The 18,242-nt window shown below is 42.1% G+C and overlaps 1 protein-coding gene across 4 annotated transcripts in view; it reads right to left on the bottom strand.

Annotated features, from left to right (window-relative positions):
- MTUS2 (microtubule associated scaffold protein 2) overlaps positions 1-18,242 on the bottom strand; it is a 269,128-nt gene that overhangs the window by 210,744 nt on the left and 40,142 nt on the right. Inside the window, exon 3 of one of the 4 annotated variants that reach the window (XM_032099515.1) lies at positions 1,946-2,004. The exons of the other annotated variants lie outside the window; for them this stretch is intronic. The gene's annotated coding sequence lies outside the window, so the exon portion shown is untranslated. The remainder of the gene's footprint in view (positions 1-1,945; positions 2,005-18,242) is intronic. 4 annotated transcript variants of the gene reach the window in all.

Genomic DNA, 18,242 nt, shown 5'->3' with positions numbered 1-18,242 from the left:
CCACTGCCCCCTGTCCACCTGCCATGAAAAGCTCAGCTCCGTCACCTCAATGACCCTGTAGAAACTGGGGGCTGCAGCAAAAGCTGCAAAGCCCTCTGTGCTCTAAGCTGAACAAACTCAGTCCCGTCAGTCCTCACACGGGAAATGCGCCAGCTGCCACCATCTCAGAGGGATCCCATTAACTCCCTTAGATATCACAAACCTGTTGATGTGTTTGCTCCATCAGAAGGCAACTGGATGCAGTCGAACAAGTGCTGAGTAAAGGGGATAATCCCTTCCCTCAACCTACTGACTGTGCTCCTCACAATACTGCCCAGGATGCTGTTGCCCATCTTTGCTGTCAGGGCACTCTGCTGGCCCATACCCAATTCACTGCCCACTAGACCTGATGCTGACCATTACTCCACCGCCAGCACTGGAGTTTACATTTGTTCTCATCATGAGGTTTCGATTCTGTGAGTTTGACCCATTCCTCCAGACTATCTGGGTCCCTCTGAAGGACATCACTGGCCTCCAGTATATCCCAAGTCCCTCTAGCTTTGTGTCATCCACTGTGTTGATGGGGGCACATTATTGCCTGCAGGTAGAGTGTGAACCATTAACTACCAGTCTGTGGGCCAAAAAAACAGCCAGTTTTCCACTCTTGCAGTTGTCCATCCATCTAGAGTGTATCCCAAGCAGGATATAAGGATTATGCTGCATCAAGCTGTATGAAGCAGCTCTGGTATATTATACCCACCCTCAAACTGAACCTTTATATGCTGCTTTTGTAGTGAAGCTGCTGATGTACCAGACATTGTCTCTTCACTGGTCTCCATGTCTGCTCATAGTTGGAAACCAGCAGCCAGACAGGAAAAGCGAGAAGATGTGCCCCAGCAAACTACAACTCTTACTCCTACCAGGAGGAAGGAATAGGCTTCATGCCTACTACGTCCTTCTCACACATACCAGGAGTTTTGGCATATTTTATAAATGAGGACATTCCTTTCCACCAAGACCCTGAACATTTCTGACACCTACCAACCACTCTGAATTTCCTTAGTGACCTTGCTGACTTTTAGAACACAACCAATTTGCTAAGTTACCACCCCTTTCGCATTGCTCATAACACATTGTCAAAAAGGTAAGAAATACAGTAATATATACAGCTTCTGATTAATACACAAGTGTTCTAAATAATTTGCCTAAAGTGTCAGTCACAAAGTAGGACAAACCTTTACAGCCAAGTTTCAAAAAAATCTAATTAATCATTTCCCCTCTGCATTTTAGGTGATGAGTCTACCGTACATATCTGCAAGTGACCTATTATTTCCCACAAAACAATCACAGCCCAAAGGAAGTCCCCAAAGACAAAGCACACATGGGATGTGTAGTCCAGTTCTTTCAGAAGTAGAACAAACACCCCAGACTGAGATTTTCTGACTATGAAATAGGTGAGCTTTCACAATTTTACCCAAGCTTGTTTCCCTTACATTCCCCGAAATCCCTTATTCACTGCTGAGATGTAGCACCAGAAAGATGAGCCTTCCCTCATGGGAAGTTACGTATGGGATCAGAAGTTGGTTTATAACAGACACCTAGTTTCAGTTTCAATACAGCTGTTTGTTTCTTGTGAAATTACTAATATTAGCCACCTAAAACCAGGTTGACTGATGGGTGATAAGAACACTTGGATCAGATGTTTAGAAAGTACTTTTATTTTACAATCTCTTCTTTAGTTTGTACATCTGACAAAGAGTGGAGGACACAGAAAGCTTGCTGGAAAATATGGCTTACTGCCCTACCACTGCAAGTGCAAAAACAAAGCATGGGGCTGCAGATGAAATGGGTATCATATGCTACCTTACAGTTCAAAGGCAGTGTAATTCTGGAGGCCCCCATTAGACTATGCAGAATCCAGTAGCTGCCTGCAAGAGGTACCTTGCATGCCTACTGTATTACTTACTATTTGGTTTTTGCTGAAGATGCTCCTTGGGGAAGACTCTTGCTCTGTTCATCAGAAGCCTTCAAAAGATATCAAAATGGGAAAACAAATAACAGTTCACTCTAGGTCAATAGGAAAGTTCTCTGAATTACACAATATCTATTAAAATGGCAGTATGGGTTTTTCACACAAGCACCAGTCTAGATTATATCTGAACTACCTTTTCTAAGAATTTCTATTTTCTAGAACAGATTTTCTATTAATTTCATTGCCTGAGTTGCAGCTTGTGCTTCAGCACAAGCTTTGGGCCAATGTAATGCTGGGACAACTGAACACACTGAGCATCTTTCAAAGGTGGATGCAGTTCTTCCATGGCAGGATGAAGTTCTGGGTTTTAAAAGCCAGAGAAAACAAAATTTTCAGCTCAGAGGATTAGTGACTCCAAAACACTAAAGGATGCAATCTTTAGGACAGTGACCTGTTGACAGCTTAAGTGCTGTGTGCCACAGAGGGCGTAGGTAAATAACATTTTCTAATTTCTCAGAATTGTTTTGATGAGGGAATTATACATGCTTTGGAAATTCTAGTGGCCGTGGAAATTACTGTACAACCTCTCCTAGGGCAGTACAGAGAAAAAGCAATTTTAGTTTAAATACTCATAAAATATTCTGAGAGCACAGTAAATAAAGTAACCTCTTACACTGCTATCTATTGGATACACTTTACTCATTTGTTTGAAGTAGAAGTAGTGATGAAAACTGACTATTTATTCAAAAGAACATTCTGAAAACTTAATGAATAGAAAGTTATATTTTAGTATGCAGTTAAATGTTTTCTCTCTTTGCTTTATTTTACTATTTGCAGTTAGATTTCTTTACTAAATACTGCTCTTGAATCTTCTTAGATAGCTATTCATGCTCAAGACATAGGTGAGAGGAGGCACATATCTGACTGATAGCCCAGAAGAATGAGATTTTGGCTGTGAAAATGTGATTAGACCGATCTCTCCCCATCCAGAAAAAAAACCGCATTTATAAATCAAAGGTACTATATAATTTGGTTACAGGTATTCAGTGGAAAAACAATCCTCATTCTCAGTTATATATTTCCATTTATATTTAAAAAACTATTGATTCTGAGGGATGAGGAGGGTATCTCTCTATGCTTCATTACTCCAAGTGACACATGACGAATTATGTTTTCTGTGGACTTTCATAGAGCCTCGTGCAGAGAAGACTGTTTTCCTTCAGTGCTCAGCTGTTAATCCATTTTTTTACTGGAAGAGATGCTATAACAGAAGATGAAAAAATTGCCTGTGAGCATGTTAATCATGGAGTGATTGATGCTGCCATTACAAGAAAAGGTTAGACATCCTCCTCAGCAGTTTTCACCACTATTTACAACACAGTGCCAGTCATCCAGACTAAGGACTGATCAATGCACAGACTTCAAATTAATTCGATATGAGTCCTCTGAACGTAATGGCAAGTCTGATAGCATTCACTTATTTTTATTTCCCCTCCCTCTTTCAGCACATTGCTGAAGTCTGAAGACATCTGACACTTTTGAGACTTTAGAAAGATATTAAGCTATTAGAGAGCATCCAAATGAGGCAATGAAGATGGGGAAGGGTCTGGAGGGGAAGCAGAATGAGGAGTGGCTGAGGTCACTTGGTCTGTTCAGAAGAGGAGACTGAGAGGAGACCCCACTGCAGTCTACAGCTGCCTCATGAAGGGAAGAGGGGGGACAGAATATGTCAAGTTTGATGGGACCCATCAGGATCACTGAGTCCAGATCCTGGCCCTGCACAGCATCATCCCCAAGAGTCACACTGTGTGCCTGAGAGCAGTGTCCAAACACTTCTTGAGCTCTGTCAGGCTGGTGCTGTGACCACTTCCCTGGGGAGCCCGTTCCAGTGCCCAAACACCCTCTGGGAGAAGAGCCTTTTTCTAACACCCAACCTAAACCTCCCCTGACTCAGCTTCAGGCCAGATATGCTTACTATCCTTAACGTTTCACCCTTCCCATTTAACAGGAGAACTTAACTCCTCAGTCCACTCGATCACAGTGCAGAGAGAACAGAAAAAATGTCTCCCAAACATATTTAGCAAAAGTAATCCCCACATTCTGCACCAGTTAATAGGAATCTTTCTTGGAGAAAGACCTTATTTGATTTTGCATTGTAGATTACGATGTCCTGCATATAAAGTTTGAAGCAAAGAAACACTGCTAACTCTTCTTTTTCTTATTTACTACTATGCACTATCCATGAAGTCAAAGGTACTCCACTTACCTTTTGCAACAGGCCATACAAATCCCTTTATCTGACAAAATATGATAGGCCACTTTGGCTTTCCAGTTCTCACTACTCCTCACAAGAAATCCCACAACATAGTGCAGCCTTAAAAAACCCTTTCACAATTCTATTTTTCATGCATGAGGTGTAATAATCACACAGAGAGAGGCCAAAGACATGCTTCTGTGTAGGGGCCTCCTCATTTGTATGCAGCAGACCAGATTCCCACCAGTTTGTACCTAAATGTCAGTCCTAATATGTAGTTATCACAGTAAGATAGCCAAGATGATTTATCCTAATCACAAAGGCAAAATATTACAATGTTTCATGGACAAAAAGGCACATTTTGACCCACTTCTTTTGAAACAGCTGAAACTATAAACATATATAATTTTTCAGTTGTTCTTTCATTTCGACAAGTTGTGTTGCTGCTAAGGGCACTAGCATTTGAAAGAAAGGTTCTTTGGATACAGTCTCCTAGGAAAGCAGAATTTTTAGAACAGCAATTTCTTGTTTGCTGTCAATCAGGAAATGTCCATAAATGGTTCATAAAATCTTTTTGAAATTGAGGGTTGCAAATTATGCTTATGAGCACTGATAAAAACACTTCTAGATCTCAAGTTTTCCCTGAAGAGAGGGCCAAACAAACCCATAAAATTAATTTGCCATACCCTCCTAAATAATTACCTGGTCATCACCTTACCAAAATTTTGAGGTCAGTGTGGAAGAAATCCTCATATTCTCTGCACTGACCCCCTTCCTGGAGCCAAGAGACATGGAAACACACCTCAGGAAAATATATCTGCAACTATTAACTCAACCATTGTCTTCAAAACCCAAAGTATTTTAATAAAAATCCCAAAGGAATAAAAAAAAAAACCTAAAAGGCCTCCCTGTCAGCTACAAAAATTGAGAATAATTAGGAACTTGGAATAACATTTTTCAGTCTCACAGGAGCTGTAGATCAATGCAGTATTCAGGAACACATATGTCCAAAAGCCCAAAGTGAATTTTAAAGAAAGGTCGTAGTTTGTCCGACAGCAAGAGGCTTCAAAACCTCCATCTCCTTCAAGAGCATGGCTCCCAGCAAGGAGGAAAACTTTCCCAAGTGAAGACAGCTTGGTTGAATTGACCAGAGAGCTGCTGTGTCCTCAAACTTACTAACAACAGAATAGGCACCTTATCACTCACCACCATGACCTTCATCTGTCCACTTCCCCTCTTAGAGCCAAAATTGCCTTATTTGAGCAAATCAAAGGGATCATAGGATGGTTTGGGTTGGAAAAGGCCTTTAAGATCATCGAGTCCAACCATTAAACCAGTACTACCAAATCCATCACTAAACCACGTCCCCAAATACCACTTTACACATCTTTTAAATACCTCCAGGGATGGTGACTCCACCACTTCCCCAGGTTGTCTGCTCCAATGCTTGACAATTCTTTATGGGAAGCAACTTCTAATTTTCAGTCTAAACCTCTCCTGGTACAACTTGAGGCCATTTCCTCTTGTCCTGTCATTTGTTACCTGGGAGAAGAGACCAACTCCCACCTGGCTACACCCTCCTTTCTGGCAGCTGTAGAGAGCAATAAGGTCCCCCCTAAGCCTCCTTTTCTCCAGGCTAAACATGCCCAGGTACCTCAGCTGCTCCTCAGACTTGAGTTCCAGACCCTTCCCCAGCTCCACCGCCCTTCTCTGGACACACCCCAGTCATTTTACTCTTATGGAGCATAACCAATGCTACTTCACTGTATGAAGAAAGGTTGCCATCAATACTCAGACTTTGGAATAGGTCTTGATTACAGCAACGCATTGCTCACACCTTCATTTTACCTTTATAAGAAACAGCTCAACTTGGAACAAAGGCAATTCCTTTGAATCCAGTCTATAAGCTGTCCCCTTTGCCATTGCCTTTTGTTGAGCAGCCATTCTGATTTTTACTGCAATCTTACAAAAAAGGATTTTCACAGATTTTTTCATACTTTTAACAGTAGTTCAGTCATTTAAATCCATGGTAAAAGAAATCAGTGTTCCAGACTCCCAAGGGCCATCATGATTCACATGCAAAGTATGTCTGTCTATTTCACTAGTATTTCCTAAGAATAGTTACTATCTGCCAATTTACACACAAATCCATCACCGACAGGGAGGTCATATGCCAACATTGTATTTCTCTGCTGTCTCTAACTTAGATTTATAATAGTATTTTTTTCACAGATAAATACAAGTTGGCAAAATACTGGTCATACTGCAAGGAGTTTCATTTTCCTTAGGGGAAAGTAGATGCCAAATTGTGATGGAGTGCCAGGAGGCCATAAAAACAGAATTATAAGTCCACAGATACTCATGGTAAGTTGACTAAATAATTTTTTTTTCCCCTGCCAGGGGGATTATAGCTGAATTGCTGCATCTGCAAAATCCAAAGTACTTTGCCGCTACGAAATTATTTTCTACTTGGGTCCAAGCTTTATGGTAGTTGGCTTCCTAGTCACAGAAAGTCATACATTATTTACAAATCTTTGACTATAAGTCTGTCATGAATACATTAACTGTTCTCTTACCTTCAGAACTCATTAGCAACAGGAACAAGACTTCTAACGCTATTTTCCACTATCTACCCCCTGCATATGCTGAACCTGCTGTGCCACTCAGAAGTGGTGTATTTCCAATGTTAGCCTTATTTTAAAGAGTGAATTGAAAAAACAAATTGAATATAAGGAAAAAAAATCATTAAAAAACCGCAAAGCACGTTGACCCAGCAGGTAGGTATCTAATCCATCTTCGTGAATTCTGCCTAGATACAGGGATTTATTGTCAAAACACTGCAGACTTTTTAGCCTTGCTTCTAAGGAAATTGACGATTACACAATCACATTGTATAGGCTTTCATCAATCCTTCCTTAGCCACCCTTGAACCTCTTGGCCAGTTGCAAGCAACTTTGACAGCTGGGTTCAGGGAAGAAAGAGGTCTCAGAGGCAGGAGTCCTGACAGGTCTTGTGAAAATGAGAGGCTGGGTAGGTACAGAAGACAGAGAGGAGTATTTTGCCCACCCTGGGAGGCAACAGCCTGTTGTCTGTCCCCACACACCTAACTCCCATGAGCCACAGCCTGGGCTGACATTTACCCACCAGGCTGGGAAAAGAGAGCAAACATGCCACGCTGCAGGAGCTGAGAGGGATTAAAGGATGGAGGACACAAACCCACACAAATCCAAGTTCTCCCACTCAGGCCGTTTGGTTTTTCATAACTCTTTTCACAGACAAAACCAGCGAGTGGAAAACTTATGTTTTAATTTGTAATGCGAACGTATATATAATTATGAAATAATATACTCTGCCAGGCTGGTAATAAGAAATAGGCGGAGTCTGGTCATATGGAGCTAAATGGTATAAACTGGAGTTATTCCACCAAATTCAGTGGAAAAACGGCAGTCCACCCTGGAAAAGATCACAGACCTCATGGAACCCAAGGAGCATAGGTGCGAAGTGAGACCAAGATGGGATGGGGGCCTCCCTTCCCTGCAGGTCCCAACTGCATGACACCATGGTTTGTTTGTGAGTCGGCAGGATACTCTCCCCTCCTGGGCTCAGCAGCAACTCATTCAAGTCCCTCGTCAGAGAGAGGGGCCACTGCCATGTCATATTGGAGCAATTTAGATGAGAACTGTATGGGCATTCTTAATTGCTGTACTTTGGCTCTGCCTTTTTCTTTTGCTATGGACTGCACAGACAGGCAAGCTTTTATAACTGTAAGCACATTTTACATATATATAGATATATATATACATTTCTCCTCAATGGTAAATTCAGTCTTATGCACTAAGAAAGCAGACTGCAGTGATTTGCTTTTAGCTGGTTAAGCAGTCTGAAGTGATTCAAAAAAGAGAAATCAAGGAAAATAGAACATTACTTCACTCTTCAATCAGTTTGCCTAGTTACAAGGCTCTTGCCAAACAAAAATGTAATATCTCTGCTAAAATTAGGGTATTAGTTCTAATTACCAGGCACACAAAAATCTTAAAATTCTGGAGCTGAACTGATAATGTTGCTATGGAAATAAGCTTAATTACTAGAGACCAGCTAACAAACTTCTCAGTGTTGCTATCTTTACAAGCTACCTCCGCTCCTGAAAATTTGTGGTTTTTTCCCTCCCTCAAATGCGACTAAATATCTCTAGTGTTAACAGTAATTAAATTCAGACATTCCCAGTCTGAGGCTATTCTGAGAATTGCTTGACAGAGGCTAAGGCAAGAGAAACACAAAGCGCAGTGCTTCAGTGTAACCATTCCAAACAGTTAAAACCACATTTTTATCAATGTACTAATTCAAACACACCAGGCAATGCAAATTCCCCCTGTACATAACAATGAATGCATGCATGCTCGTCCCACACATTTTTTCCCCCCTCAAACAGGAGGAAAATTTGTGAGAGGGAGAGCCACACAGCAGAGGCTTTTCCTGCAGTCCTCAGACTTTGGTTACCAATTACTCCTTATGAATACATAAGTGTGCGTATGGAGACACATGTGCATATGAATATATGCATGTGAATGTATGCACACAAGAAAAAGATCATTCATGAGGAGACTCTGGCGTTTTGCTTTCCCACAGCAGGAAGCCCCATGCTTGAGCTCAGGTGCTGAGGAACGGGCAGCTCGCAGGGCAGAGGAAAGGCAGCAGGGCTCGTGCTCCAGTGTGACCGTGACTCCACATGCTGGACACTGCAGGGTAAGGGCTCCACAGGGGATAAGCTGGTTTTGCTGGAGACAGAGGGGGCAGAAGACAGGCAGGAGGCCCTGGTCCAATCCAAGAATTGCCCAGCTGCAGCAGCTGAGACAGAGCTGGCCCGACAGGTCTCGCATACCCCAACAAGAAGGACCATACTCCCTGCCCCTTCCTGAAGGGACTTTCATTCACTGGGCGTGCCTACTCATCCTGCTCCAAACATGGCCCTGCCTAAGCCCAGCTGGGGCAGAAACACATGATGAACACAACCCACTGGCTACCAGCCCACAGGCAGCAAAATGCAGGTAAGTCAAAGCAAACTCCACAAACACTCAGCGTGTGCTTTCCTTTCCAGCACTTGGAGGTAGTCTGCCGGAATTTTTTACCGATAGAAAATGAACTCAAATTTATCAGATAATTTATACACCATGAATAATTTAAGCAGTCTTAATAAACAGCTGAAATCAGAAAACCTACAAGGAGAACATTTTACAATATTCCTTGTTGGTGGCCTACAATACAAACTTGCTTACATCCAATCTGACAAATGTCACTCTGCTGACTTTAGTTTAATTACTCCTAATTTATACCAGTCTGAAAGCAAAATAATTTGTTTCATTTCCCAAAGGATAAAAATACTGCTCAGTTCAGAAACATGAGCTTTTTAAAGGATTCTTCGTTCATATTATTTTTCCAATATTTTCTTAAATCTATTTAAAATCAATGCATGCTTGCTGAATTCTACACGGTAATAATTCAGAGATAATTGCTCTCAGAATAACTTTACCAAAAATTGAAACAAAAATTACTCTAAAATTCTGACACTCTGAAACTACATTTAGATTGCAGAAAACATTTTCAAATTGGTTCAGACTTGAGAAAACACGTATGCTTGTTACTACATATTTTTTCCTTGGTGAAACCACAGAAGGTACATCAGTTCTTGGACTCACAGAACTTAAGCCCAGAGGAATGAACCAATTATCTGGTCTGACCTCTGTATATGAGGAGTTATTAGATTTCATTCATTAGCTCCTTTATTGAGCCATAGAAGTGGTGACTTACTTCCAGCTGGAATTTCAATGGTATCAGCTTTCAACTGTTAGTCCTTGACAGTCCTCTCTTCACCAGTCTCTTACTGTCACTATCCCTTTATGGCTGAGTTTATATATGACATCAAGTCACCTCTCAGGCTTTCTTTGAGGTGTTCAGTGCCTGTGTTTTCTTATTTCCATGGTTCCTTTCTGCACCTTCTTCAGTTTTTGATGTTCTTTCTAAAACAAGGATATAAATTCTTCAAAGAAAGGAAAAAAAACCATCTATTTTTTCTGCCTTGTGGTTTATACACCCAGAGACTAAAATCAGCATCTGGCTATAACCTCACTCAAATCCTTCAGCTTCCCACCAAATATTTGAGGATAGCAAAAGTAGCATCACATAGAACTTGTTTCTGTAGCCAGGTGGATTGCTTCAGGCTAATTGGCCTCACTAAACATAAGCAATGCCTCTTCCTCTAGCTTAGGCTTCCTAAAGGAAACTCGGTGTCTATCTGATGCAGAGGATAAGTTCTGCTGGAGCCAGTATTGAGTATCCCACACAGACGTGGGATCTGTGTGATACGAAACAGACTCTGAAAATACATCTGCAGAGTTCAACTTCCTATTGTTTTTAGCAGCACAATTGTTGACATCAGTGCAAAAAGCAGGTGCTGCTTGAAGAGTCCAGCAGTGTCAGCAGCCACTTGCACTGGGGTGCTTCTAGCAGCAAATCCCCTCATTTGGCCCAGAGAGGCTGCATGTCCTCCATGGGAAAGGAAGAAACACAGCTGATGTGATCTTCATTACTTCAGCTGCTGCTCCTGGAGCAAGTGCTTAGGTCACACACAGCACCCTACAGATTGCTGCCTCAGGATAAATGGTCAGGAGAACAACAGATGCACCAGCACATCAAGTGCCAGAAGAGGCAGAAGGCAGGCTTAAACCACACCAGGTGCAATGCAGAAATCTTCAGGTTAACTGTTCATAAGCTACTTCTGGACTCTCCTGAGACACTTACTAGCTTATTACTTACTTATTAGCACGCTAATGCAGCTCTACAACCTGGGGGACTTGCTGTGGTGGGGACATCCAGTACATCTGTGGCAGCAGCTAAGGGAAGGCCCAGCCCTCTCACAGCTCTCACAGGAAATGTGCCCCAGTAAATAAGGGGCAGGCAAACCCATCCTTGAAGGAAGCAAATACCACCTGATCTCCCCACCATGGCCAGCCCAGAGAAAGTCTGTAATGAGCTCTCCAAATGTTTCCACTCACATGGCTGTAAGGAAAAGAGGAGCGAGGCACTTTCCTCTTCTCAGCAGTCACTAATACACTGAGACAAACAGTGTGTCCTCCATGCCAGCTTCCAAGACAGATGTAAAGCTATATCCATAGTCTGCAGGTGCATGACATGCACAGCAGCTCTGGAGACAGGGCAAAAGTGACAAGGCTGCAGCTGTTCAGGAAGGGACATGCTGGTCATGCTCCATCCCCACCAGCAGCCATCCTGCCCCACGCCACAGTCCCCAGACCTCTGCAGAATAAACTCTGCCGGCACAGGTAAGGGCACCCCAACCCAAAAATTAATTCTGAGTAACCTCCTCCTCCAGCAAGAAGCATGTGATGTGACTTCCCAGCAAGGTATCAGTCAGGTTTGAGTCGTGCGTTCCTCTTTCAGGTTTGTTTCTGCTAACACTGCCAGCCAGCCCTCAACTGCTCACACAGACCTCCTCTCAGCCTGTTCCCACAAGAGCAGCAGTGACCCAGGCTCTGCACTCAAGCTGGGAGTCCTTGCCCTCTCTGGAGGTGCAGCAGCTCTACCTGCTCCCTCCTCCTTAACTCTCAGCTCCCACCATGCTGCTCAATGAGAAATGGCACCACTCCCCGTGCATCCCGAGGGCAGTCCCTAGGGACAGCACAGCTTCTTGTGCAGTGCCTACTCGCACGAGTGGCGTCTCTGCTTTCCCTGGGCACTCTCCTCCAGCCTAATTGTGCTTTCCCAGGGGGAAAAAAGTGCTGCAGTGAGGCAACTGCAAAGTAACAGAATGAATACAGGATGGGAAGGGGATGGGGGGAGTAAAACTGTGTCTTTAACCTTATTCTTGACTTGTATGTGGCTTTGAGTGCTCCACTATGCAACTTTAATAGAGTTTCCCTGCAGTGGGGTTACATGGACCCGTGCAAGCACCTGCAGCGTCAGCAGACTTGGAGAGGAGGATGGAGCATGCCTGCTTGGAGACTTTTCCACAGAAAAGTTTCCAGGGCTCTGATATCCCCACTGAGATGACAGGGCACCAATCTTCAAAGGCTCTTCTGAACCCCCTATATGGAGCTGAGTTTATTTACTTTAAGGACATTCATCCCCTACAGCCAACAGGGAGCACAAGGGCTCAAGCTGCTACAAGAAAAAGGTCTGCTTGCCATGACCTTGCATTCCCTGAAATTGTTGGAAATCTTTCTGAGACAGCTTGGAGCAGTGCACTGGATCAGGCGGCTAATTATAAAACTTGACTTACTTTGCAAGCGTACCTGACTCCCATGGAGAGTGACAGCAGGGCTCATAGGATTTGTATTGTGTACAAACATCAGCTGGTTTTCAAATGATCATTAATATCATTTCCCCAAAATTTGTAGCACACTGAACTCCCTGCTGTGCAAACATGATCACGCCATCAGGTTCAAAGTTCCATATGCTTCCCACCTTCCCAGGGAAGCATCTTAAAAAATCACTTTAAATGTTAACATTTCCTTTTCCAGTTTCCTCTCTCAAAAATATTGTTTAGTGAATCTGTAAAACCTCTAAAATCAGGTTGTCATCTTTGGACATAGGCCATGTTTGGAATTTCTCATCTAGAAAGGCAAATGTTTCACTAAGTTCTGGCCTTCTAAATCCAGGAAACTGTGTAATGAAAACTATTTTACAATCGTATCTATGGTTGTTGCCTCCTATATACTTTATAGTTGACATATTTATAATACAAGGGGATGTAAAATATATTCACCTAGATAGTAGTCAGTCAGTCAAAAAAGGACCACCACAGCGTAAGTCCACAGCAGATTTTAGCTTCTGCCTGTTCCAGAGAATAATAGCTGGCTGTCTGGCTCTGCAAGTAATGGATTACACATGCACACACACAAAACACAGACACCTGTCCAAAACTAGTGGTCTGATTCTCTTAAGAAAATGTGGGCATTCCCGTAGGCTAATTTTTTTCCCTGTATCTACTTGCAAAGTACTAAGCAGAATATGTGATATTGGAAACTATTACATTCTGAATGACTGATGTAATTTCACTTGAGTCTTACCACGACTTCTACATATCCCCAAACCCAAGGCCAATTTAACCAAATGCTCTGCTATTCCATTCACCTGCGAAGATGCTTCCCAGATGAATTTGCAAGTCCTTTAAAGCATCGTTTCATGAATTCCCTGGTTGCCACCCAGTTCAGATTCATTACAGCACTTCCATTACTGCCCAGTCAAACAGCAGATAGTGTATGCAAATGTTGTTAATGATAGTGTAATACCCTATATGAAGAAGAGTCAAATGTAATATGCCAGAACTCATCCCAGCCTGACAAGTAACACTAGCTAACTACAGCAAAAGTGACATGTCATCTAAGTGCAAAGTACTTTCAAGAATGTCTTATTAAGGCACACAGTGCAGTAGCTCAGAAGTTGCAATCAGTGGTAGGATGCTTGCCAGCTCAGACTCTGGCAGGTGAGTTGGGAGCTACGGACTTGGCTGAGGAGCCTGCATGAGCAGCACAGAGCACTGCTGCTCAGGGATGGAGCAGCTGCCTTGGAAAGGGAAGACACAGAGCTTAGATGGAGACGGAAGCATGCCCTAACTGGCCTGGGCTCACAGCCCCTGGAGGCAGTGGATTTTGGAGCAGGGAGAATGGGCACTTGATCAATTTTGACTAATGATGACACAGAATCTGAAGAGTTATGGGATAAAATTAAGGGGTCCCCACACAGCCACTCAAAAGTCCAGGATGAACATACAAGCACCTGTGCCCACAGCACATGTGCAGCCCCTCCTGAGTGCTGTGGTGGCAACAGCCTTCTGGGAACTGAGGCCACATAAGACCAGCTGTGAGCACTCATGGTGCCCTGAACAACAAAGCAGGAGAGGATATACCTGGGCAAACCAAGACACAGGGAGTACTTGGTTAAGTCTAGCCCCTAGATCTCTTTCCTTCACAGAGGAAGAGTCTCAAAGAGCAGGCTGCTGCATTTTCTTTAATTTCAGTGCTTGTCTGCAGTATTTATTTGAAAGACCCTCTTGATGAGTGAACAACAAGGAGAACGATGGAACCATAATAGTGACCTCTGCTTGAGGGAAAGAAATAATTTTGATCAAATGGGTCAGAACTGTTTTTCAGCAATGTTAACCTCTATCTTGTATGGATGTCATATAAATAGCCGGAAGAAACAAAATGCTTATTAATGATCAAAACTTTCCAGGCTTTCAATTAAGGAACAAAAGAAAGTGCTAGCTAGTCACACCTACATCCTCTGAAAGATTCCAAAGAGGGGAGAAATGATAGGACATTTCCAACCTTTTTTGGATAAAGAAATTGAGAACAAGAAAACTAAAAATCTTTCAAGTGACTTTGAATACTCCTGATGAAACAAAAGCAAGTGCAAGTCAAGCCTGAAGGATTTATTTTCTATCTTGCTTCTGGAGTTGCCTCAATCAGTTTATTTTTTTTTGCAGAGATCAGAAATACAAATAAAGAAATTAGGAAGAAATCTAGCAAATGTTGTCAAGTTGTTTTCAAAACCAGATCACAAACTGTATCACTGGATCACTGCTTTCATTACAAATGCTTCATTCCAGGAGCTCACACCTTTCCATTATTCAAATGAGACCTAACTTGCTAGAAGAGGACGGATATCCATCACACATTTTTTATTCACACATTTTCTTTCCAAGAGGCTGCTCTGAAACAGCAGATATGGACCCCAGAGTAACCAGGGAAGAGATGTGCCTCCATTCCTCCTCTCTGCCTTGCAAGGTCTCCTGAAACCCTCAGCACAGGGAGATTTGGACACTGTGCTTTGCACAGAGCCCCTCCTTCAGACCTCTCAAGTACCACGACAGCACATGAGCAGAACAGTTGCTGTCACCCATTCATTTACTCAGGATGAGATCTTTTACCCTTCCAGGATGTATATTACCAGCTGTCAAGTGGCAACAACAGCACTCAGCTCCACATTAGGAAGATGCATCATAGAAATGTTAATCAATTCTAATCAATATCAGGTCCTGTGTCTGAAATGAGCTGCTGGCAGAAAAATGGCAGCAGCAGAGCTGAGGTTCTCCAGCAAACACTTAGGGTACAAAGGGAAAAGCACTGGCCCCAAAATATCCTTCACATTTAAAAGGATGCTGGCAGGAGTGACGCTGAGGAGCTCTGGTGCAGCAGGTCCCAACCTGACCAGCTGGCAAAGAGAATGGGTTTTGGTTTCCAGTGCAATCCACACAATCATTTTCATCAAACAGGATCCCATGTCAAGTTTTCCACCCTGTGCTCTCCCTGTACTGCTGGGACCCTCAGCACTGGCGCCAGGGAAGCATCTCCTATGGCAACCCATTCCAAACCCATGGAAAACAGACCACGTGGTACATAGGTGGATTTGAACCCCTGAAAACACTAATGGCTGTTTCATTTCAAGAAGGGGAGAAGACAGGCTGAGAAGAAAGGTTCACTATTCAGTGGAGGAAATGTGGCATAGCCCAAAACTGAATGACAGAAATACAGGGCCAGTAAGATACGTATTTTAAAAATAAGCTATTGCTAGCAGAACAACTCCAAACACGATTCCAGGAAGGAACACAGAGCACCCAGACACTCACAATACACTTCACACAGTACACTGATGGACAATAAACCTCTCTGAACCAAAACAACAAATTGGATGGGGCTTCCTACGTCTTTCAAGGACCACCAGCTGCCATCTGTATGTTTTCATATTCATCTATCATAATCTCATACTTATTGTAATTGTCACAAGCTTCATGAGAACACCCCTCACAGTGATCCCAGTCTGTCTTCCACATAAAAATCAATGTCAAAATTGGAGTCCCAATGGACTGAGCCTTTGTTATTTCTAATTCTGGGGACAGAATCCTTTTGTTTTTCCACACAGGTTAAGAAGCAAATGACTTTGATACTAACATGCTCAAGAAAGAACATTATACTGTAGTATTTGGGAGAATAAAATATTTTTAATAGTACCAAAATATTGCTTGATTTTGCCTTTTATTTGTACTTTTTGGTATAATAATTACTTCATTTTAACCTCCCTAAAATCATAAACAAAACTATATTCTTTTATTTTGAACATGCAGGGGTATCCTGGTCCAATTTCAAAATATTTTTGAATGTTCTATAAAATTAAAAGTTCATCCAAACTTGAATTTTGAGTTTGGCCCATCAACATTTTCTGAGGAAAAGAAAGAAAAAAAAAAAAAAGAAGAACAAGAAGAAAAAATAAACCAAAGCCTATACCAGAAACATGTTGGTCAGCTCCTGAAAAGATGTGCTTTTTAAGAGTCCCAGCTGGGCTGGCAGGAGATATGAAATATTAAATGCTTTTAAAAGAAAATAAACTATCTTTCTACGCATTCATATCAAAAGACCCTCACTTTTTTGCCCTTCTTACCTTAAAACCAGAGATATATAGATAGACAAATTGGGATTACTTACAAGTTGACACTGAAATTTCAGTTCATAGTTATGTAATGCAGTAGGATGCTTTAACATCAGAAATCTTTAACAAGTCAGTATTAGCTGTGAAGTGTTACTAATTCTGAATTCCTGGTGGTTTGCCACTTTAAATTAGGTACCAGATGAGATTAGATGAGGGGTGGCTTTTTTTCATTGTTTGCTCATTCTTGTGCATTTATGAAAACAATTCTCTAGTTCTCGAAAAGAGCCCAGGTAAAACACTGTAGAAATTGAACACACAAAATATTACAATAAAATACAAAGAGACATAGCATTATATCTTCTGATAAATAGCTCTCTTATTAATTGTGCATCCCAAACAGAAATTAATGCAAATCAACTTTCTTCTGTAAGATATAATTTCATTCATTCCAGTGACCTGAACCACAGAAATAATCATCAATATTTTATCCTGACACCCAGACATCCATTACAGGATCCCATCCAGGCACTCTTCTTCCAAGAAAGGAGCTCAGTTCTCCTGAATCAATTAATCTTTGTTTACTTACGTGTTTCCCCATCTATAACAGCACTGATTTAGTAAATCCCTTCTGAAGCTAAATTTCAACACTAAACAGAGAACTTCGACATGTGAGCTGGCAGAATTCATCAGTGACATATGGATATTCCCTAGCTACAGGAAACAGGAATTTATTCAGCTCAGGTTTATTGCTGGAAGTGTTTCCCGAGCACACAGGCTGCTTAGCTCTGCTGAAGTATGTGGTGTGCACCTTACGTCTCAATAATAAAATGTACTCCTAAAACCAAAGAGGGCCAGTTCCTGGCTCTGGCTGGAACTACACACCTCACACAGACCAGTGAGGCTGGTCACTTTCTGAACAAAACATTTGCAGCAAAAACCTCAAGACATGCTGATTTGAAAACAATCTTTCCAAACTGCAGCTTGTGTATAAAACACATTAAACTAATAAGAATGGGTCTAACTCAGACATCAAACTACTTTTGTTGCCCTTATCCCAGGGCAAAAGGACTCAGCACTCTGCTGACCTGAGGTAGGAGGTGAGTACTCAGCTGATTTGCTGTAATAAGTGCATCTCACTAAGTTTGCCTGAACAAAAAGGAGATGGGCAAGACCAATTTTGGGGGGGAAAAAAAATCCCCAAGGAACAACCACAAATTGCTGAATGTTATGTTAGTTTTTTCTTAGTTAGTGTTTTTCTGTGTTAGTGTTTTGCTTAAAGGACTTTTTTCCAGGAGGCATGAGAGTAAATAAGGGTGAAAGCTTTCACTTAAAAGAAGCAGTAATAAAAATTGCTATAATCACAGCCTAGCTTAAAAAATTAGATTTCACTCATTTTTAATACCACACTTTGCATCGGGATTGGATTCACTCTCTCTTTGGGTGTCTGTAATCGTACTTTTGATTTCTTCACCATGAGGACTTTGGCTTCTGTCTTCAGGGCAAGTCGTGACATTGGTACTTGTTTCTGTCTGTGGGAGGCACCACACCAAAATCTGCAGGACTTGCAGAAAACTGCAAGATCTGCTCAAGTTACCACTG

This window comes from Corvus moneduloides, chromosome 2 (assembly GCF_009650955.1).
Source record: "Corvus moneduloides isolate bCorMon1 chromosome 2, bCorMon1.pri, whole genome shotgun sequence".
NCBI lineage: Eukaryota > Metazoa > Chordata > Aves > Passeriformes > Corvidae > Corvus > Corvus moneduloides.
The sequence above is the reverse complement of the archived record's forward strand: the minus strand, read 5'-3'. Positions and strand labels throughout refer to the sequence as shown.